Source organism: Vanacampus margaritifer, chromosome 10, assembly GCF_051991255.1.
Source record: "Vanacampus margaritifer isolate UIUO_Vmar chromosome 10, RoL_Vmar_1.0, whole genome shotgun sequence".
NCBI lineage: Eukaryota > Metazoa > Chordata > Actinopteri > Syngnathiformes > Syngnathidae > Vanacampus > Vanacampus margaritifer.
In genome coordinates this window covers 21387964-21411279 of record NC_135441.1, presented here as the reverse complement: position 1 = coordinate 21411279, position 23316 = coordinate 21387964, and the positions used below count along the sequence as shown (strand labels likewise).

The following is a 23316-nucleotide window of genomic DNA, read 5'->3' as shown; positions in this document are numbered from 1 at the left end:
CCTAAATATTACATTGAGGGACGCCAAAAAATGTCGGTTCGATTTTTTTAGGGCAAGAGGTTGGACTCAAAAGCCAATGGGCATTCTCTGCAAAGGTTTCTCTCTTGTTTGTGATGTTTTTTAGTTTTTTTTAAATTGAAAATCAAGGCTGATTATCCACTTCTGATGAAAAAGCAGTAATTGTTGAAAAAGGTCACTTTGCAATAAGTTAAACAATTTAAAATAAAAAAAAGGGGGGGGATTATCTAAAAAAAACAACTGAAAAACACATTATTCCGAAAAACAGAGCTGGTGTTCTGTTTTTCTGAGTTTTTTTTATTATTTTTTTTACCTCTGAACTCCGAGTGACTTGTTGCAGACTCGCTAATAGCGTAAGTGGACACTTTCCCGCATACCTCCATATGCAATAAGATGGTCGTGTTATACTTACTGGCTCTCAATAAAGGAATGAATGTGCATACTGTATTGTGGTTTGTTCTCTAATCTCTGAGGGAAAACCCCTTTTAAAAAATATATTCATAAAAACAGAATTTTTTTTTAAAATTATTTAGAAAAACAGAATATTTAGAAAACAGGAAACTAATTATTTTATAAAACAGGGGAAATTACTCAGAAAAACAGGGGGGGGGAATATTCAGAAAAACAAGAAAAACCATTCAGAAAAACAGGAAAATAATTATTTTTATAAAACAGGGAAAAATTACTCAGAAAAACTGTGGAAAAAATATTCAGACAAACAGAACAAAAAAACATTTAGAAAAACAGGAAAATAATTATTTTATAAAACAGGAGGAAATTACTCATAAAAAACGGGGAGGGGAATATTCAGAAAAACTGAAAAAAAATATTTAGAAAAAAAGAAAATAATTATTTTATAAAACAGGGAAAAATTACTCCGAAAAACAGGGGGGGCTATTCAGAAAAACAGAACAAAAACATTCAGAAAAAGAGGAAAATAATTGTTTTATAAAACGGGTAAATTACTCATAAAAAACAGGGGCGGGGGTATTCAGAAAAACAGAATTTTTTTTTTTAGAAAAACAGAAAAATAATTATTTTATAAAACAGGGAAAAATTACTCAGAAAAACAGTGGGAAAAATATTCAGATAAACAGAACAAAAAACATTTAGAAAAACAGGGAAAAAAATATTTTATAAAACAGGGGGAAATTACTCATAAAAAACGGGGAGGGGAATATTCAGAAAAACTGAAAAAAAATATTTAGAAAAAAGGAAAATAATTATTTTATAAAACAGGGAAAATGACTCAGAAAAACAGGGGCGGGGGTATTCAGAAAAACAGAAAAAAAATATTTAGAAAAACAGAAAAAAAATTATTTTATAAAACAGAGAAATAATTATTTTATAAAACAGGGAAAATGACTCAGAAAAACAGGGGCGGGGGTATTCAGAAAAACAGGAAAAAAATATTTAGAAAAACAGAAAAATAATTATTTTATAAAACAGGGAAAAATTACTCAGAAAAACAGAGGGGGGGGGTATTCAGAAAAACAGAAAAAAAATATTTAGAAAACAGGAAACTAATTATTTTATAAAACAGGGAAAAATTACTCCGAAAAACAGGGGGGGGGGGCTATTCAGAAAAACAGAACAAAAACATTCAGAAAAACAGGAAAATAATTGTTTTATAAAACGGGTAAATTACTCATAAAAAACGGGAGGGGGGGGGGGGGGGGTATTCAGAAAAACAGGAAAAAAATATTTAGAAAAACAGAAAAATAATTATTTTATAAAACAAGGGAAAATTACTCAGAAAAAGAAGGGCGGAAATATTCAGAAAAACAGAGGAAAATAATTTTTTCAAACAGAAAAAAAATTACTTAAAAAAGCAGGGAAAAAAATATTCAATAAAGCAGAAAAACAAAGCTCCTCCAAAAGACTAGTCACAAAAACAGGACTTTTTTTTTTTTTCAAGTGAATGCAATACACTTCCGTATTTTACTTACTTTGTGTAAGACTACATTTAACAGTTTCTTTGGTAGGTCTAAGTTTTTCTGTTTTTGTTTTTTTTCATTTTCTGTAGCGCTTATCCTCATTCAGGCTCACAGAGCTGCAGCCTCCCAGCACAATTTGTGCTTGGAAACCATTTACACCCCAGCCTGGTCCGTGTATGAATAATTAACTGTCTCACTACATAAGTCCATATGACCCGCTAGTAATCTGCACAAACCACCGCATACATAATAAAAGATCTCACCCCGGCAGTGTCGGTCAACTTCGCAGAGAAGTCAGCGACATCCTGCCAAGCCATCCCCACTGTCACTCTGTTTGTGCGACCTTTGACACGGCGGGAGGAAACAGGACGCGAGTGCCCCGGCGTGTTTGCGCTGATAACCACGAAGAGCGCACGTCGACTCGTAGTTTGAGTGTCAAGAGATGAGCCCGCGTATCCTATCCAGGTGCCCGGCGGCCCTTACAACGCTTTGATGGTGTTTCATTGATTAGTTCCCGTTAGCGATGCCGGCGTTGCAGCTGCAGCAGCTAAATCACCACTTCGGGGGTTTATTCTTTAACAGGACACAGGCAAGAAAAAAATACGTATCAGTAGTTTGTTGATACAGTACATAATTATTGGACAGGGGTCGGCAATCTTTCCTGGTAAAAATCCATTTTAGGCCAAAGAAACAACTGTGTGGAGCCGCAAAAGCTTTGAACATTATGAGGAAGGAAACAGTGTGTTAGTGTTAGTCTACTGTACTGAAAGCCCAAGAGCTAATTAGAGCTGCGCCATAACAGAAAATATGCAGCATCCAATACTTTGAGATTGGTTTTCTTCTACCTTTTCATACATCTTTAGACTTTTCTGTCAATTCAGTCATTTTTGGCATAAACATTACATAGCGATTTTCTGCCTGTCCTTTTTTTAGACATTTTTGGCATTTGTTTCTGCCCTTTTGCTGTCAATTTTCTGATATTTTTGCTATTTTGATATTTTACGGTAATTTTGGGGATTTCTTGTTTGTTTGTTTTTTTTACAATTTATAGTTACTTTTTGAAGTTTTTGTTTCTGCCTTTTCTGCCATTGACGGCTATAGACGTCAAAAATGTATTTTAACTATTTCTATTAGTTAAAAAAAATCCACTTTTGTTAAGAATATGAAAACCTATCATTTTTGTTGTACATGTAGAACAGATATAAAATTTGCGATTAATCGTGAGTTAACGAGTGAAGTCATGTGATTAATTACAATTAAAAATCTTAATGTGATTAATTACAATTAAAAATCCTAATCGAAAATTGATTCTGAATCGAATCGCAGATCCAAAAATCGGAATCGAATCGAATCGTGAGACATTCAAAGATTCCCACCCCTAGTAATTTTCGTGACTTTTGTTTTTGGACATTTGATGGTTTATACTTTTTTAATGTTTTTTTCTGCTTGAAAAAAAAAATTCTTACTTCTTTTTGCAATTCCAAAGACATTTTATGGTATTTTTCTGCCTTTCTTCTTTTGATTTGTACATTCTATGGTTACTTTTTGAACATTTTCTTTTCTTTTTTAAATACAAACTCAAATAACCACAATAAAGAAGGGAATGAGTATTGGAGCTTAATACGCAGGGCTCATTATCGTGCATAAAAACTGGCGTATCCTGATTTCCATGCTTTGATGCATTTGTTTGGGAATTTGATTTACCCTCTCTGCGCCATGGACGTTCCAAAGTGTGCGGGTTCGACAACTCAAATCAGTCGGCCGATGATTTTGCCGCGTTGCTATCCTCAGTCTCTTCTCAAATAGATTCTTTTCTTATCCATAAACCTTGGAAGTGATAACAGCCTTTGATTAATAAAAGAAGGAGTAGCTTTATATCAATTGCAACTTCATTATTAAGGTAAGGCAACAGGTGAGTAGTGGAGGTGATCGATGGGCCAAGGCCTCTGGCCGCTGCCATTGATCTCGGGACTGAAGAAGGGGAATGATTTGCCGCCTGGCCCTTTGGTGGAAAAAAAAATGTGAGCAGGTCATCGGCATACCTTCCTCCTCAACACCTACTAACTGAACCTTTCAATAAGGGCTCTCTTTATTTTCTTAGCCCCTCCCCCTGGGCATCACATGGTAAAATTGTATATATATTTAAATAAGATTTCGTTCAGAAGGCATTTTAGTTAGTAGATTTTCCTATAATATAGTCCCACATTGTCCACTAATAAATGATGACAAAAACCATGTTATTTAATCAAATAAAAACTTTCAAACTTTTTTTTGCGATTAATCGTAAGTTAACCATAGAAATCATGTGATTAATTACGATTTTAAAAAATTATCGCCTGACCCCCTAATTTATATACTATATACATTTTCTTTATATTCTAAACATATAATGACGTTTGTTCTTCAAAGCATTCTAATTTTTATTACTTTATTTCGTTCTAGCACACTGGATGACGGGCGAGGCCGTTTCCCATGACACCAGAAACATGTTTGACGACACCATCATATTCCGCTGCCAGCGTTTTGTCTCAGAAGCCGACAATACTCGGTTGCTCTGTCTCCACGTTGAAAGTTAATGGCGGAAGACCTTTCAGGTGAAAGAATCCATTAACTTGCTGCACTGATAATATTTGATGTAATGGCTTTCTAAATTGAAAACATCGCCAGCCAGTGGAACAATAAATTCATTAGTGTCGTCCATCTACCCCTTTAGGTTTGACACCATAGCAATTTTCTTCGCGGCAATTAACTCCCTTTATGGAAGCTGAGATAGTTTTCAGTCAAGATCTAATTCGGGTCTAAGGAAGCCCACAAAAAAATGATCACCTGATTTCTGTGACTGAAACGTCTTTCTCCATGTGATGTCTTGTAACAGAGTCACATATTTTTTTGAATTAAATAAAAAATTAACAAATGATGATAATAAGTAAATAATAATAGTAAATAATAGGGGTGGGATTCTTTGAATGTCTCACGATTTGATTCAATTCCGATTTTTGGGCCTGCGATTCGATTCAGAATCGATTTTCGACTCGCTAATGCTAATTAGCGCGCTACTCGCGGCACTTTTAGCACTCAAAAGCATGGCTCCACGCTGCAAAAAAACAACTTTTATTAAAATAACTTGATCGTGACTTTTTCCTTCTACTCTCTAATGTGGCTACAACTTAAATGTGTATTAGACCGCATGGAACCACACTGCCCCTAAGTGGCCAAATCGGGTACAACATCAACAGCGCTCCAAATAAAGGCACGCACAGACAAAGGCAAGACAGCATAAAATAACTTAAATAAAATCTATTTTGGGACATTTAAAATTGATTCTGAATCGTACTAAATGAGAATCGCGATTCTTATGAGAATCAATGTTTTGGGCACACCCCTAGTAAATAATTATCTTAATTTAATTTAAGTCAAATTACAAATTAAAAAAATTATTATTTTTAATTGAATTCAATTAGTTATCACATCAAAAAGAAAACATACGTAGTTGTGGGAGCTGCAGAAGAGAAAAAAAAATGTTTTTATGAATTAATTAATTTATTTATTTATTTATGTATTTATTATTTATTTAGTATTTGTTTTTTATTTTATTATAACTTATTATTTTTTTAAAAACAGGAGGGAAAACTTCCATTAATGACTGACAACTCAAATAGCAACAAAAACTTGAAATTTGTGTAATTATCATGAATGTGAAGTGACAAAGATGACTCATCAAAGTTTTTTTTCAACATTCTGCATTATACAGAACAAGAGCACAAGAAGTTTCACTGACACGTCAAAACTAAAATAAAAATTCACATTTTTACGTCCCGTCTGCTCGTTTATTGTCCTGACAAGGATTTATTTCACAAAACACTCCGCTGCCCGCGAGGAAGGAAGGCACATATTTCTTTTCTAACCTCCTTCCAGGCAGCAGCATTCAGCGTTTCTGCTACTCCAGCAGTTTCAGAGCAGCGGGAGGTCGCACTTCAATTGTCAAATCTTGCTAATTGAGCTCTTGATTTGGAAAGCTGACATTCCCGCGATCTTCTCTCCCACAGAATTCCTACCAGCGCTTTGAAATGTGCTTTTGCCACACCATTATTATACGGGAGTATTCACGGAACAGAAATAGGTTAGGATGGATGGAATATTTTCAAAACCTGAAAGGACATGCGACAGTGATTTGTTCCCCGCCAGGCAATCGCTTGCTTGCAGGCAGGAACGTTATCTCTGGAAAAGCACTAGTTGGAAAAATTGGAATAGTGCAGAATATTTCAGTTATTTTCCACCTTCCACAAGTATTTTGTATATAGTTGGACAAATAGCATACTGACAATAAAGTGATTTTTCTTTAACGAATGTAAATGTTGAAAAATGAGATGCAACTAAAAATGTTTAAATGTATGATATTATTATATTATGATTTTGATACTTAAAGTGGAAGTCAGCCTTAAAGATGTCATGACAATAATATGTTATATGTGACCTCACTAGTCTAAACATGACATTCTGATTAATATTACATTTTTGGAATATGAGTTATGAAGCAAAATCCAGCCATTTTTATCCATCTCAGGGGGCGGCCATTTTGCCAATTGCTGTCGACTGAAGATGACATCACAGCTGCTCAGGGCTCAGGCAACAACCAATCACAGCTCACCTGTTTTCTGAAGCTGCGCTGTGATTGGTCGTTGCCTGAGACCTGAGCAACTGTGATGTCATTTTCACACAAAATTTTATTTAATTTTTTTCAGTTCAAGCACTATGAAAAGTTTATAAAATAGGGGAAATATTTCACGGGCCAAGTAATAAAAATAAGTACTCTCTCATATAATTAAATACTTTTATACTTAACTCATTCACTGCCATTGACGGCTATAGACATCAGAAATTCATTTTAACTATTTCTAGTTTAACATTTTTTCCCACTTTTGCTAACAAAAGTATACAAACCTAGAATTTTTTTCCGTATTAGAACAGATACAAAATTTGTGATTATTAGTGAGTCATGCGATTAATTAAGTTTAAAAATTGTAATCGCCCGACGCCCCTAATTTTTTATAATTTTTTCTTTATAAAAAAACATTATTAAAAAAAAAAAAAATTATTTAAGAAAAGGGTAATTAAAAATTAGGGGCATCAATTTGTAAAATTTTACATCTGTTTAAATGTACAAAATATAATCTAGGTTTTCATACTCTTGTTAACAAAAATGGAAGAAAATGTTAAACTAATAAAAATAGCTAAAAGGAATTTTTGATATTTATAGCTGTCAATGGCAGTGAATGAGTTAAAGTCAACCCCAAAAATGTATTTGCAATAATATGTTCTACGCAGCCCCACAAGTCTAAACACAGTATTCTGATTAATGTTGCATTTGTGCAATATGCATAAAGTATCAAATTCCACCCTTTTCTATCCATCTCAGGGGGCGGCCATTTTGCTACTTGCTGTCGACTGAAAATGACATCACAGCTACTCAGGGCTTACGGTTAACGACCAACCAGGGCTCAGCTTGCAAACATCACATGACCAAACTCAACAGGTGAACCGTGATTGGTCGTTACCTGAGCCTTGAACAAGTGATGTTGTTTTCTGTTGACAGCAAGTGACAAAATGGCCGCCCCCTGAGTGAGATGAAAACAGGCGGATTTTGCTGTTCAACAAACGCAGTATTAATCAGAACGCCATGTTTAGACGAGAGGGGCTTTTTGACTTTTGGAGAGAACATTTTTCAGGTTAACTTTTCCCTTTTGAGAACATTACAGAATTTTTCTTGAGTACATAACGCATGCACATCCATTAATCCCTCTCCCATAATTGATGCCATGTTCTTCTTAAATTTGGACAACAAACTATTTAAGACCGAATCAACAGCACGTTAGTTAGTTCCATCAAGGTAGAGTCAGTTTCCAGAATAATGGTAACCTTGCATCATGTTTTTCTTTCGCATCTTGGATTGAGCCTCACTCAAAATCTTTTGACGGCTCCTCCGACAGATAGCTTTGATTGAGTCAGATTATCTCCTATTTTAAATCAAAAAAAGCGCTTGCTTGCTTGGCCAGGAAAACAAAATGGAGGTCTTACTACAAGTAATCGTGAGGAATATTGTCACCGAGTGATACACTTGACTTATTTCACGCACCATTTTGCCATTAACGTCTCACCTCAACCATGGCTGAAACCTCCACGGCGGCTCAGCGCCGCCCGTCATATTTTCCTCCATCATTTCGATGCGCTCCACATGACGCCGGACTTTCTCCATCTCCGTCTTTTAAGTGCTCCAGCAGAGAAGCCTCCTCACGCAGGATCTGATGGAGGGTTGGTAATTCCCCACTGATGGGGGGGGGGGGGGGGGGTGTCTGCAGATGTTCTCCGACCGGCAGGCCGCTGGGATCATTGATGCGGCTCATCACGATGCATTTTTTTATTCCTGTGAGCGTATTAGGCAAACAGGCTGTAAAACAGTCATCGTACACATCAAAGCACGCGCCACTTACTTCATCGGCAAATATTATTACATATATACAATGGCGTACTGTACACAGCCATTATGGAGGGACGCTTGCGTTCTTATCTGCTAAGTGCTCTGCAGGAGTGCATCTTTATGCGGTACCGACCGTGAAGCCGTCTTTCCTCAGGCGATGGCTCCGCATTGCCTCTTTCAGCTGTTTCTGCGCAAACAAAAGATATAGTGATCAGTGCTACAACAAAAACATAAGTGTGCCTCATTCAGTCTAGTCAAGTGAAAAGGCAAAATCGATTGGAAAGGTTGTTGCTTTCATTTCTGGCACAGTTTGGATTAGAAATACAAAAAGTTTTTTGATTTTCATTTTTTTGGTGCATTATTCCTTTTTTGCTGGAGTGGAAAGTGTTTAAAAAGTAACTATAATATGTCCCAAAAAAAAAGAAAAAAGGAATATAATAAAAATAAAAATAATGAAAATATAATAATATGAATATAATAAAACAAAAAATAAAATAAAAATACAACAAATTTCTTCATTTTCATTTCTTTTTTTTTGGTGCATTATTCCTTTTTTGCTGGAGTGGAAAGTGTTTAAAAAGTAACTATAATATGTCCCCCCAAAAAAAGAAAAAAGGAATATAATAAAAATAAAAATAATGAAAATATAATAATATGAATATAATGAAACAAAAAATAAAATAAAAAAACAACAAATTTCTTCATTTTCATTACTTTTTTTGGTGCATTATTCCTTTTTTGCTGGAGTGGAAAGTGTTTAAAAAGTAACTATAATATGTCCCCCCACCCCCAAAAAAGGAATATAATTTTTAAAAAAAAAATAATGAAAATATAATAATATGAATGTAATAAAACAAAAAATAAAATAAAAATACAGTACAACAAATTTCTTCATTTTCATTTCTTTTTTTTTTTTTTGGTGCATTATTCCTTTTTTGCTGGAGTGGAAAGTGTTTAAAAAGTAACTATAATATGTCCCAAAAAAAAGGATTATAATAAAAATAAAATTAATGAAAATATAATAATATGAATATAATTTAAAAAAAAAATAAAAATACAACAAATTTCTTCATTTTCATTTCTTTTTTTTTGGTGCATTATTCCTTTTTTGCTGGAGTGGAAAGTGTTTAAAAAGTAACTATAATATGTCCAAAAATAAAAAACAAAGAGGAAAGAAAGGCATAAAATGACCACAAAATATACACAAAATTGCCCAAAAAGTTAGAAACATTATTTTTTAAAGGGGCAGGAAAGAAAATGTTCAAAAAGCCAAAAATAGCACAAAAAAAGCCAGAAAAATGTAAATAAATAAATAAATGAAAATATCCATAAAATGTCGCAAAAAAGGGAGAATATGTCCATAAAATTACCAAAAATGTCAGAAACTTGATAGAAAGCTGGAAAAGTCTAAAAATTTAGAAAAAACTAAGTCTGAAAAATTACACACACAAAAAAATATAAAAATATAATAATATGAATATAATAAAACAAAAAATAAAATAAAAATACAACAAATTTCTTCATTTTCATTTTTTTTTTTTGGTGCATTATTTATTTTTTGCTGGAGTGGAAAGTGTTTAAAAAGTAATTATAATATGTACCAAAAAAAAAAAAAAAGGGAAAGAAAGGCATTAAATTACCACAAAATGTACACAAAATTGCCCAAAAAGTTAGAAACATTATTTTTTAAAGGGGCAGGAAAGAAAATGTTCAAAAAGCCAAAAATAGCACAAAAAAAGCCAGAAAAATGTAAATAAATAAATAAATGAAAATATCCATAAAATGTAGCAAAAAAAGGGAGAATATGTCCATAAAATTACCAAAAATGTCAGAAACTTGACAGAAAGCTGGAAAAGTCTAAAAATTTAGAAAAAACTAAGTCTGAAAAATTACACTCACACACGCACAAAAAAATATAAAAATATGAATATAATAAAACAAAAAATAAAATAAAAACACCAGACGACAAAACATGGAATTTCATATTGTTCTGTGTTTTGTTTTTGTTTTTTTTTCCCCGTGAATTTTCTGAACTCGATCTGAAGCACACCTTGAGGCTGAAATGTACAAAATACGCAAGGGCTAGTCGGGTGACTGAGGCTTTGTCCACCAGGTGAGTGGGTCATTAGAGGCACTTATCGCTTTTTTTTGTTTGTACAAGAACTGACTAGCCCCCCCCCCCCCCCCACACACACACACAAACCCCACTTGCCTTCTCGTGCTTGATGGTGAACAGCAGGCTTTTATCAATTTTGTTTTGTTAACTTGTCCAAGGAATGTTATCCAACTGATGCACAAGATTCTGTAATCCACTTTTTTCAACATTATACATTGGCACCTGATCAAGGCATGAACTCTCTTCATTGATTTATTTATTTATTTTTTGCATCGTCAGAAAGATAGTTTCTGACAAGAAGGGTGCTTAGATAGATAAAATATGCTTTATAAACTTTAATATTTACCATCATATCTAAATGTTAATTTATAATTTTTTGCATCCTTAGAAATGTAGAAAATATGCTTTGGTGGAGTATCCAATGTGCTCCCTCCTTTTGCCTGAGGCGCTTATTAGTAAGCTTGGCAGACGGGCTTTGTCACGTCTGTCGGCTTGCCCTGGCTGTTGACAAGGGACCCAAAAACGTTTCCAGATTTCACTGCATGCTTCTTGTTTCTCTGGGAGCAGCACGCTTTGGGAGTGGAAAAGACGCAACCTACTGTAGCCGCGGAGAAAATGGAGAGCCACACGTGGTCTCGTTTTATTTTGGACAGAAACGTATTCACATTTGTGACTAAATTGAGATTTATCATTATTTCAGTATTACTCATTTTTCCTGACATTTTTGTTTTTTTGTGTAAAAAAACTAGCGAAATGATCCCTTGTGGCCTCACCTCAGCATTATTGATCTAAGTGCCCTCGCTCATGGCCCTGACTCCTCCCACCATTGGTAGCTGCGTCGCGGTACTGGCACATGAAGTCCTGAAGGCACTGTGGCCAGGTCACGGGCCTTTGTGTTGCCCATCAAGTATCTGGAGATGCATGCAAGCTCCTGGAAAAGGTCGCAGCAAATGGCACATGTCAGCTCCTCCCGAATGTTGCCTTTGGTGGGTTGTGGAATTGATGGTTGTTGCAGGAACAGCCATGATGAAGTAACACTTTCTCCAGGCTGGAGGGACAGAAAGAGGGAGAGAGAGAGAGAGAGAGAGAGAGAGAGAGAGAGAATGATTTACAGACACACATCTTGTTTTATTTTGACTTGATTTGTTACAAGAAATAAAAGGACAAACCAGAATAACACGAGTAGGCGCATAAATAATCTCAGACAAATCTGACGATAACGCAACAAAGAATGCACCTATACAAAATAAATGTTCGGCTTCAAATACAGGCAACAACTACCTGAAATGAAATCGGATGATCTGTCACTGAGAACCTAGTCTCAAAAGATTTGTTTAGCTTTTAGCCCACTAGAAACCCATAAAATGGCTACAAAATATATCGATTCTGGGCAAATAAAACAATTATGATCTAGTTTGATCTACTTTGTTTTGCCACAGCATGCTAAGTGTAGGGGAACTGAAAGTGCACTCCTGTGATAGGCCCATTCGGGTGTCAATCAAGTATCGGCAGTCATATAGGTATGTGTTTATTAGGGATGTAACGATAACGGCAATATCGTGATATTAACCCATTCACTCCCAGCCATTTTCACTGAAGCAACCCCCTTCGCTCCCGGCTGTTTTACTGGATTTTGACTGATTTTGCAAGGCCCACAGAATATTGTGGTCTATTACTAAAAAACATGGAACCTACCAAAAGAAAGATTAAAGTCTCTTCTTTCATCAGGAAAAAAAAGTATATTTCTATCTGTTTCCATTTTGCAGCAATTAGCATTAGAATATAACTAAGCTTCATTATTCACAAAACTGTGGGGAAAACAGCTTTTTTTTTCAACATGGCCCTAGCTGATCTCTTATACTCTGCTGCTACCTGCTGGCCGTTTTTGTCATAACTACCATTGCTTCAACCGTTCTCTTCAGTTCAGAGGCTGCACCAAAGCCTTCTGTACAGTATGCTCTAGCATAAAAAAAACATATATATACGTTTTTGGGAACACGTCGGTTAATGATCATTTAACTGTTTTTGTTATAGTACACAAATAATTAAATTAATTCAATTTTAATGAACTGAAAACAAAGGTTTTAATTCAAGTATTTACCTGACTAATTTATGCTGCACACATCACCACATCACACACATGAAAGGTGGCATGTCAACAATCTCTTTTTGCTCAATTTTACTGAAAGGGCCTGGAAGGGGCTACGATTTTTATTTTGTCAGCGAATACATTCAATATGCTTCCAGCTAACATAAGATAGTATCACCACAACACAAAACCAAGCATACCTGCAACTGTAGCGTATTTTAGTAAATGTTATATATAGTCTGGTTTACTGAAATGTTTGTCAATGTTCGGCATTTCGCTCCATTGCTCCCCCACCCCCCTTGTCCATATAAAAAAAAAAAAGACTCTACCTCCTATTTCTACACCAGACAGAGCAAGAGAAGAGAAGCAAGTAGAGAGCGCCACAGAGAGCGAGCCAGAGGGCTTGGGAGACGCTGGTTTTCAAAAGAGGACGCAGCAGGAAAGAGAAGTGAGTGTGAGTCAGCTGAGGGTGGGAAACTGACAATGTGAGACACAGACAAAGCATATAGTAATATATAATAATGATGCAGGTAGTGTACTGTATGTGCATCCCCATGCAAGCACTCAGGTTTGTGATACTAAAAAAAAAAATAAATGCCCGCCTCGTGTGTGTATGTGTGTGTGTGCATACTGTTATTTTCTATATAATAAGCTAAAATAATACATGACGTTTGATTGATGGCTAGACTCACTTGATTCCACAGCAACAATAGAATACTTTACAGTATAAGTGTTCATTTCAGTATAACAGCAGTCGCCAATAAGGATCACACGTGACGAGTAACGAGGATGTCATGAAATGTTGATTTTTATCTTTTATTTTATTTTTTAACTAACAATACAAACTCTTTAAAGGCTTTTTGTTTAACTGTTATTGAGATTATATTTAGTTGAAAATGGTCCGGAAGTTGTGTCAAGTCACCACTTGTGTTTTATTGTCATTGTGTTTTTCCTCAGTTTGACAGTTTGGTTATTTAGGTCTTTGACCACTATGGGAGGCGTAATTGAATATGAGAGGATGATCTTTTGCTCATAAAAGTTGACTTGTTCCAGGACAAATGTCCCCTCCACACTTCTAAAATGATGGCTATGCCCCTGCATGCGTTGTAAAGATATTGAGCCTATTTCTTCAACAGTTTGACAGCAGTTGTATTTTGCCACTGCGCAAACATAGAAGTAATTAGAAAAGTCATTGTGATTCATTGTCGGATCGGCACCGCTCATGACAGCCTGGAGACTTTATTGACTCTAACTTGTGTAATTTACCCTTGCAAATTATTAAAGCTAAAAACAATAAAAACAATAATGATGGTTTTGAAGATTTTTTTAGGGAATACATTTCAGAATAATTAAAATTTTGCAGCTTTTTAAAAAAAACTGACTTTTAATCATACATTGCTCAAATAAATAAAGGAAGCACATCATTACCACACTCTAAAAACAGTTGTGTTATGTTCAGGTGTTGGATCCCAAAAACGCAGACACTAATAATAGTTTTGACGTTTATTTGTAAAACAACCCAATTTTTGGGTTGTTTTGTTTTTTCATTTGACCAAACTTTTTGGGTCCATTGAATAACCCAATTGAATTGGCCCAAAAATGAACCAACCCAACTTTTTGAGATATTTAGCCCAAAAGGTTGGGCCAAATTAAATAAAAAACCCACAAAGCAAACCAATTTATGTTGTATTGTAAGTTATTCATTTGACCCAACTTTTGGGGTTCATTGACTAACCCATTTGAATTGGCTAAAAAAAATTAATCAACCCAACTTTTTGAGATATTTAGCCCAAAAAGTTGGGCCACATTAAATAAATAACCCACAAAGCAAACCAATTTACGTTGTATTGTAAGTTATTCATTTGACCCAACTTTTTGGGTTCATTGACTAACCCATTTGAATTGGGTAAAAAATGAATCGACCCAACTTGTTGAGGTATTTAGCCCAAAAGGTTGGGTCAAATGAAATTAATAACCTACAAATCAACCCAATTTAGGGGTTATTTTGTGGGTTAACTTTTTGGTTTATTCAATTAACCCAACCTTTTGGGGTCCATTGAATAACCCAATTGAATTGGCCTAAAAAAGAACCAACCCAACTTTTTTGGGTATTTAACCCCCAAAAAGTTAGGTCAAATTAAATAAATAACTCACAAAGCAACCCAACATTGGGGTTGTATTGTAGGTTATTCCTTTGACCCAACTTTTTGGGTTCATTGACTAATCCAATTGAATTGAAAAAAATAACCCGCCCAACTTGTTGAGGTATTTAGCCCAAAGAGTTTAGTCAAATGTAATTGATAATCTACAAATCAACCCAATTTTAGGGGTGTTAACTTTTTGGTTTATCTAATTAACCCCAAAAATTTAGTTTGGTCCCTTTTTGAGCCAATTTGGGTTAATTTTGACCCGACTGTTATGGAGAAAGGAGAAGCAGGAGGAGAGCCTGTTAGGGCAATTCCAGTCAACACCCGAGTTGTCAGATACATCATTGACACCCTGGTCTCTTTCCAGATGAGATCACCTTCACTCTGAGCGAGAGATGAGGGAGATGCTTTGGAGAAAATTCTGCTGGCGGCGACATCTGAGCTGACTGATAATCTGATTCCTCAAGGTTCAGATGAAGAGCCCTCACGGGACAATTTTTTTAATCTCATTTAAATATTCACTTACATATATCAATCACACAGTGTAAACAACATTATTAGTTATCTTGATTTGATTTTGAGTATATGATTTGGAATCCAGTCTAGCTTTTCCATTGATTGTTTATTCCAGACTAATTGCTGACGATCTGGCCAGACGTGTTGAGAAAATAAATGACAAAAAAAAAAGAAAAAAGAAAAGATATTATTGATAAAGTCCTTCATGAAATATATCTACTCACTCCTTGTCAACCCAGACTTAGAATGAAAGGAAAACAGTGGGGGGTGCAATCAAAGCATCCCACGCAATTGTTTACCCGGCATCCAATTAGAAAACTTCACACACAGTCAGTCCCTTTAATCAATTCTTAGTAATGAGTGAAGAAGAACTAAAATCCATCTGTCTTGGAAGTCGAGGATGCAACGAGGTCAAGTTTTCTCTCCATTGAAAGTTGCATAAGAAGCCTGATTGACATTCCGCATTTCCATTCCCTCAGTTATCCATAAGGCCTTCACTTCACACAGAAACAGACAAAGACAGAACTAGCCGAGCTGTGTATGCATCGGGTTTTGTGTCTGTGCGACGAGAAGACGTCACAGAAGATTACTCTAGTGCACTCAAATCAGTCTCACAGCCCCGGACAGTCACAAACCATTAGATGTAAAGTATACACGCAGAATCCGTGCTCTGGGTTTGGATTAACACTGATTTATACCGCCACTGGTGAAGCAGCAAAAGAAGATTAAAATCACCTTCGTTGAGTGGATTGTTCTGCCCCAGCACTCTTTAAAAGCTGCCCGGCGCAATTCAGAGGATTGATAGAGATCACAAAGTTTCTCGCAATGACATACATCGCATATTGCAGGCAGGTCAAGCAAGGATGTCTGACGGGTTTGACTGCAAATTGACTTAGTACACATCGAGAGAGGCCGGGGATGGCTCCCGTACTTGAAGGAATAAATTGAGGTGGAGAGCCAGGGTGCCCTGGTCAATACAAGGCCAGCTCATGTTGCTGAGACAATCATTATTGTATCATTAAATCCCACTTGCACGACACAAAGATCACCTGGGATGATCAGTTAAAAGGCAACAGCTTAGATGCAATGCTCCTGGATGACCTGACATTCTGCTATTAAATTCCCAAGACGTCATTTTCGTGGGTGAACTCTCAAGCTGGTCAAAGTCTTCCTTTGATGGCAGCTCCCGTCTCTGAATTATCATTAGTTAACAATCAACAGGTCTTCGGTCTCATAAAAATAAGTCACTGCTTTGGCTGCATGGCTTTATTTCCTTTCCTTATATGTGTGCTGAGAATGTTTGCTCATGGGTTTCATCTCAATTTGTTTCATCCGTTTAAGGTACTAATTCAATACCCTCGGCTGTGTAAATGTCAAAATGATCCCCGAACCCCATCAAACAATCACACTGCTCCATGTTGCTATATTGCATATGCCCTCGGGCACAAAATGTATTATTATTTCCTCCCAAATAACATTTCTTCGCCCATATTTCAACCCGGAAAAGGTTAAAGTTGTGTCTCATGACTCAGAACATGAAAAGCCATCAATGATGGTGACCGTAAACAAAAGAGCAACCACCAAAAGTTGTAAACAATCAGGCCAACAGATAATCTTGCATGTGTCTGCCTAGAGCTGAGACTAAAAATAGCAATTAGTGTATTTATGTAGAACTATTTTTGGTAGCTATGGGACTTACTGTAATGGCTTTTAAGTCTGCATGTCTCTTCTTATATCCAATTGACTCCACTTTGCTTCTATAGCACATTTTATAAACAAGTGTTTCCAAGGCGCTGCACATTGAGATCCGCACACTATCATACACATAGTAAAAAAACAATTATTAAAAAAACTGCCAATAAGATACTAAAATACAATAAGTAAAATAAATACATATAAAAATATATATAAATAAATACTTGAAAATAAAATAATAAAAAATAATTAAAAAATAAATCGATTAGAAATAGAAATAAAAATAAATACATATAAAAAATTAATTAGAAATTAAAAAAACATGAAAAAACCCCGAGGACCACACAATTCACGCTGAACTAAAAGTCAAGGAATAAAAGCGGGTCTTAAGACGAGACTTAAAACACTCCAGTGTTTGAAACGTGGATATATAAACACGGCTTTAAAAGTCAGTGCTCTCGCTCGGATTGTTAAAGTCGGATTCAAATTAGGTGACCTCTTTTTAGCAGACAAAAGAGTTTCAGTTTGCATACGTCTTTCCATTCCACCATGGCTTGTGTTTCTACTTAAGTCCAACTTTCCTTCATTATCTGACTATGAAAACTGCCAGAATTTCAGCCACTGTATGTGCAGTCATTAATCAGCTTCATTCCAGGCTGGACTTGTTATGTGACATCCCATTTATGCAGGGGTAGTTGGGTTATTTATTGTTTTTGTTTTTAAGGCTAAACGTTGGACGCGAAGGAATTACGATTATTTTCCAAAAAGTAATTTTCGGGGTAGCCTATGGCGCTGTGCGCTTTCATTTTGCGAGCAAAACAAATGTCTTCCTGGAGGCAGCTATGTTTCCTTTGAAACATCCCAACTAGCATTTTGGTTATAACCTGATTACTGATTTCAGAGTCAAATTGAAATGCACAAATATAATAATAAGCTATTTGGATTGACTATTGCCTCAAAAGGAGAACATCGTATTACAAAACAGTTCAGGCAAGCTTGTCCTTGTTTTCATCAGCATCAATCAAACAATCGGACCTTTACTTGTATAGCACCCTTCATACTAAAAAAGCAGCACATAGTGCTAAATTAACATATAACATAGCTAAAATAATTATGATTTATTAATAGAAAGTTGTATCAAAGGTTAGTGCCGCTTCGCAGTCGGTCTGAGTTCTGACTTTATATTGCTAAAATACTGATACCAGAGAATTTCAGTATCCATCTGAAAGGGTATAATAAGATAGCCCAAGACCGTGAAATGTTTTATTTATAAAAAAAAATTATGTATAAAAAAAAAAAACTTAAAATCGAACCTGAAATAAACAGGGAGCAAAAGGCAGGGCCTCTCCGGGGTAACATATTCTCTCTTTCTGGTCTTTATCCACAGATGGGCTACTTAATTCTGCAGTAATTGCAAATTACTAATTTTTTTTTTTTTTTTTAAATTGGCGAGTAGAGCTTTGTAGTAATCAATGCGGCTCGAGATAAAGAGAGAGAGAGAGAGAGAGAGAGAGAGAGAGAGAGAGAGAGAGAGAGAGAGACGGGAAGACCATGGCAAAGTTCTTAAGGTAGTAAAATCCATTTTTTTAAGTTATTGAAGTGTGGGATGGAATTTAGCTCAGAGTCAAATATATCGCCCAGTTTTTTTTTAGCTTTGTTTGCTGTACAGTAGTTAAAAAGAAACTTGGCCCAATTTTTTTCTCTATGAGCCTCTAACTAAAACATTGCACAGTTTTCTATGTCCGTATGTCCTGAACGTCTATTTTGACTCATCAAGAAATTCTCACATCATAAAACAAGTCATATTTCCTGGTGTTGAATACAATTACAAAAGGCCCACTTGGCATCCAAATAATGTTATATGGTGCATGAAATGCGGGATGCTTAAAAGTTTGCAAATAACTTACTTGGATCTAATGTTCCTTCGTAGCTGGAGGTGGAGAGAACAAATGATGCGTAACGCCCTCGCTGGTGACAAATTGTTTACTCTTCAGATAAGGCAGATGCAGAAAGGTTTGTAAGAAGCTTTGGGCCCACATCCACTCTTAGTAAAGCATTAAGAGAAATGTGTCAGGGTTAGAGTTGAAAGCATGACCGGCTTACTAAACTATCAGTGATACAAAAGTCCTTGTGAAGGACTTATAAATGCCTCAATAATTGACAGGTCATTTATAACAGATGAGGATCAGGTCTGAGCCGTGATAAATTAAAATATCATTAGGTGAATGTTATAAAGCGTTATAGATTCATTTTTACAGCCGTTCCTTTGGTGTTTTGCATGTGACTTACAAGGAAGAAGCTGTAAAGATAAATGACTTTTAAGCTGATCTGGCATATCATTTATTTCCTTACACAATGATAAGCAGATGAGTTGGAAAAGTCATCACAAATGTGTAAACGCTGCACAAATCTCTAAGTGCTGGTTGCCGGGGATGATGGAGAGCGGAGAACTGCCTCAGACTTCACGCTATGGAGCTCGTGCAAGTACTTGACGGTATAACCGAAATACGTACATGATCGACTTGTCTCATACTTGATTGTTGACCCTTTGGCCGTGCTTCGTAATTTACGATAAGAGGACATGCTTAATATCCTTGAATCACCTGCTTCATGTGTGATGGAGGTTTTTGACCTCATGCCGGTACATGATGGTAAGGCTGTGCCATTCATAACACTTTCATACTTGATTACCCTCTCTTACATATCTGCTAATGGTGTGAATACGCTGACTCTTGGACTTTAAAGCAGATAATCAAATAAGTGCAATTAAATAGGAGTTAACCCTATAAAGCCTGACTGATGAAATATATGGGAGAAAATTCTGATTCTTTGTAAATAAAGTATGTATTGGTCCTTTTGAACATTTTTTTTTTTACAACATATGACTTTTGATTTGTGTCATATTTGATACATCCGATTACAATGCTTTAAATTTGTACATTTGTAACTGTCAAAAATATGATAATAAACAGACATATCACGTATATTAGTATTTCCAAAAATCAGAAAGAACATTTCGCACCAGTAATAAGTATAGGTGTCTGTTCTTTCTCAATTGGAGTGATCTTGCAAAGTCGCTGGAAAATGTCATGTTTATTTTCAGTCTTGTTTAGTCCCTGTCATGTTTAGCTTGTGTTTTCCCCTTGTCTTGTCATTTCCTGTTTTATTGTGAAAAGTCTGACTCCTCTCGTTTCAGGTCACGTGCCCTTCCTTGTGTGGTGTCTGTGTCAACCCTGATCCCTGATTGTGTCCACCTTTCCCCATTACCCTCATGTGTCATCCAATCAGTGCCCTCATCCAGGTGTGTCTTGTTATGTCATTAGTGTTGGTGTATTTAGTCGGTTGTCTCCCCCCTGTCTGTGTCGGTTCATTGTTGCCACTGTCGTAAGTCATTCGCCACGTCACGCTGACCTTTTTGCCTTATCAGGATCCATGTCATGCTGTTAGTTTTGCCTAAGTTGTTTTGCCATGTTTAGCTTCATGTTTTGTTAGTTCCGTTTATTTTGCACTTTGAAGTTAGCTTTTTGATTAGAAATTAAAACCTCTTTTTTGGACTGCACCTCGGCCTCCTTGCTCTGCCTTCCCGCATCTGGGTCCTAAAGCCCCCACCTTACTGACAGAAAAGCCATCAGCCAGAGCCATGTGTCATGTGCCCAGCAGTTGACCAATCACTACGCTGTGATTGGTCAACTGCTGGTCACATGACATATGAACGCCATCTTGTTAACCTGCTGAAGTTGGCCAAACTCTCTCGCGCAACGGCTCTGCCATCTGCTGGGTGATACTGCCCTCTAATGGATTATCCGTGCAATGCATGTGTCAGATCATATACGTCAGGGTTTTAATGGGGAAAAAAATATATATTATAAAATATATATATATTGTACTTGACGTTGAGGACTTGGCTCAAATGTGATGGAACTGTCTCACACCTGATCATGAGGACCTGTCACATAACTGATCGACTTGCCTCATACTCTCGTAGCGTATGCTTTGCCTTTGCACCTACCTGATACTTGATGCTACATCATAGTTTACAACGTTAGTCATTATAGTCCCTCGTGGGGGGGAATTCAGCTTACAATCTGACGTATGCTTTGTAATGCACACCACACATGCAGTAGAACCAGATCACACACATGCAGGCATGCTAGGAGAGATTCAAAATGAAATAGTGTTGTTCCACTTGAGCTAGGGTAAGGCAACAAAGTACATCCTCATGACAGTGTTTAACAGTGTGGAAAATTGATTATGTCTCCTACTTGATTAGGAGGACCTGCCTAATACTGTACTGCATAGACTGATGGATCTACCACACGCTTGCTGCTGTTGACCTCATAATTGAGGGTTTATAGTGGCCTCATACTTGATTGTCTTTTCTAATATGTGATTTGGCCCAACCTGATACTTGAGGATGTTTCTTATTCTTGGTTGTGTAGACCAGCCTCATTCTTGAGCCCTTGAGACAGTCGTTAAAATGCCTGTAAAGTGAAAATAAACACGTCTTGTAAATTGGGCTCACCACAGAGAAGAGTGTTGTTAACAAGCCTGCCAAATTTGAATGAATAAATAAACCGCCAAGTATTTAAAATGAGGCTCAAAATCATGAAAAATAAAGCCTCCCTACCAGTTGTCAGGCGTTGTGGTCATGTCCGCTGAATGCGCTGATAACATGCCCGGCTCGATTCTTACTTGTCACTCAAATACGTTCTTCCAGCATGTGCGCAAATAGTGTGAGTCACAGCCTGAATGTCGTGTGCTGCTGTGCTTAATAAACAGTTAACTTTTCCCTGAAGTGGCTCTGTTACATGGACCCATACATGGCACAAAAAACAAGCTAGGTAGCTAGCTTGCGGGCTATCTAATGTCATTAGTCATGGTCTGATTAGCTTGCTACCTTGAGGCGACACTGTAGCCCAACTAACACAAAACACATAAAACTTAAGTTATGATGCCTTTTTTTAAGCATAGCTTGCTAGCTAGCTCCATTCTTTAGTGGTATAATTAGGTTATTATTATTAAGTAGCTCACAATTGCGGCAGATAGCTACTAATAGAATGACGCTCAGTGCTCAATACTTCAAGAGTGGGAGACGGCCAACTCAACTAGAAAGCCCAAGTGCGTACTTGGACTTGGTTTTAGCCATGCCCAAAAATCCGGACAACTGACAAGATGAAATAGTGTAATGTGCTAGCTTAGCAATTCTTAATTGTTCAGTCTTTGTACACGTTTTCAGCGCTTATGTTCAAACGCATTGAATGTATTTAGAAACCAAAAACTGAATTCACTTTACATGGTCTTTAATGGCGTGGCTTGTCGCATATTTGATGGACTTGTTTCGCGTATATGATAATGAGGACTTATGTTTGATGAAACTGCCTCATGCTTAATGATAAGGACCAGTCACACAACTGATGGTAGGAGGACTTGTCTCATCATTCATGATCCTTTATCTGTTTCATGCTTGATGGTGTAGATCTCATTTCAGTATGGTGTGAACATTTTCGACACTTTTCTTTAAGTGGCACAGAAGCATAAATCAAAAGAGAACCGGTTATTTTGACCTGAAATGTATCTATTTCGTTGATGGGAAAACCACAAGTCATCACTCATGTTTCTCATTCGACACAACAAAATCAGTGATGCAGTTTTTAGATTCGAATTGAAATACACAGTAAGATGGCACACACAAAGATATTATGCCGCATTTGAGGAAGGTGAGAAGTCCAAATTATCCCACTTGGATTGTCCCAGTTCCGACTTCAAAGCGCTCAAGGTGGATATAAACAACAAAGATGGCTGATTCCAATGAATTAATTGTTGTTTTTGTTCAAAACAAATCATGTTGTATTACGTGAAGTTACTTTTTTTCGAATAACTAAATTAATGTAATAATAAATAGTGATGTTCACAAGCTTGTAAATTATGCTTGGCCATTCGTAGTCTATGTCTGGGGGTCGCCATTGTTGAGTGATGTCAAATTGAAGCCAGTTAGTGAAGTCGGGGTCCTTTTTTTTTTTCTGACTTCGCAACTTGGACCTCCGAGTCTAAAGGGGCGTTCCGGTGCGGTTCTCCTGGTTGGAGTTTAGAAAAATCCGACTTCCTACCTTCCTCAAATGCAGCATTTGGTCAGCCTTTGAGACCCCCCGACTATGGTGGCCTTAAAGACACAAAAGGTCAAAGTATTAACTTATTTATGAATTTGTGCCTTTTCTATACTAATGAGTTAAAATGTGTATTTTTTTTTTTTTATAACAATACAAAAAAAAAGAAAAATAACAACTTATAGAACAGCATAGATATATAGTTATAGATGCCTGGCT

At 36.3% G+C, this 23316-nt stretch overlaps 1 long non-coding RNA gene across 1 annotated transcript; it reads right to left on the bottom strand.

The window, feature by feature from the left end:
* Positions 1-10971: 10971 nt before the first annotated feature.
* Positions 10972-21679, bottom strand: LOC144059044 (uncharacterized). Its single transcript, XR_013295551.1, has 3 exons — positions 21621-21679; positions 21395-21474; positions 10972-11594 (listed from the first exon to the last, which is right to left on the bottom strand). It is a non-coding gene; the product is annotated as an uncharacterized LOC144059044 (long non-coding RNA).
* Positions 21680-23316: the final 1637 nt, after the last annotated feature.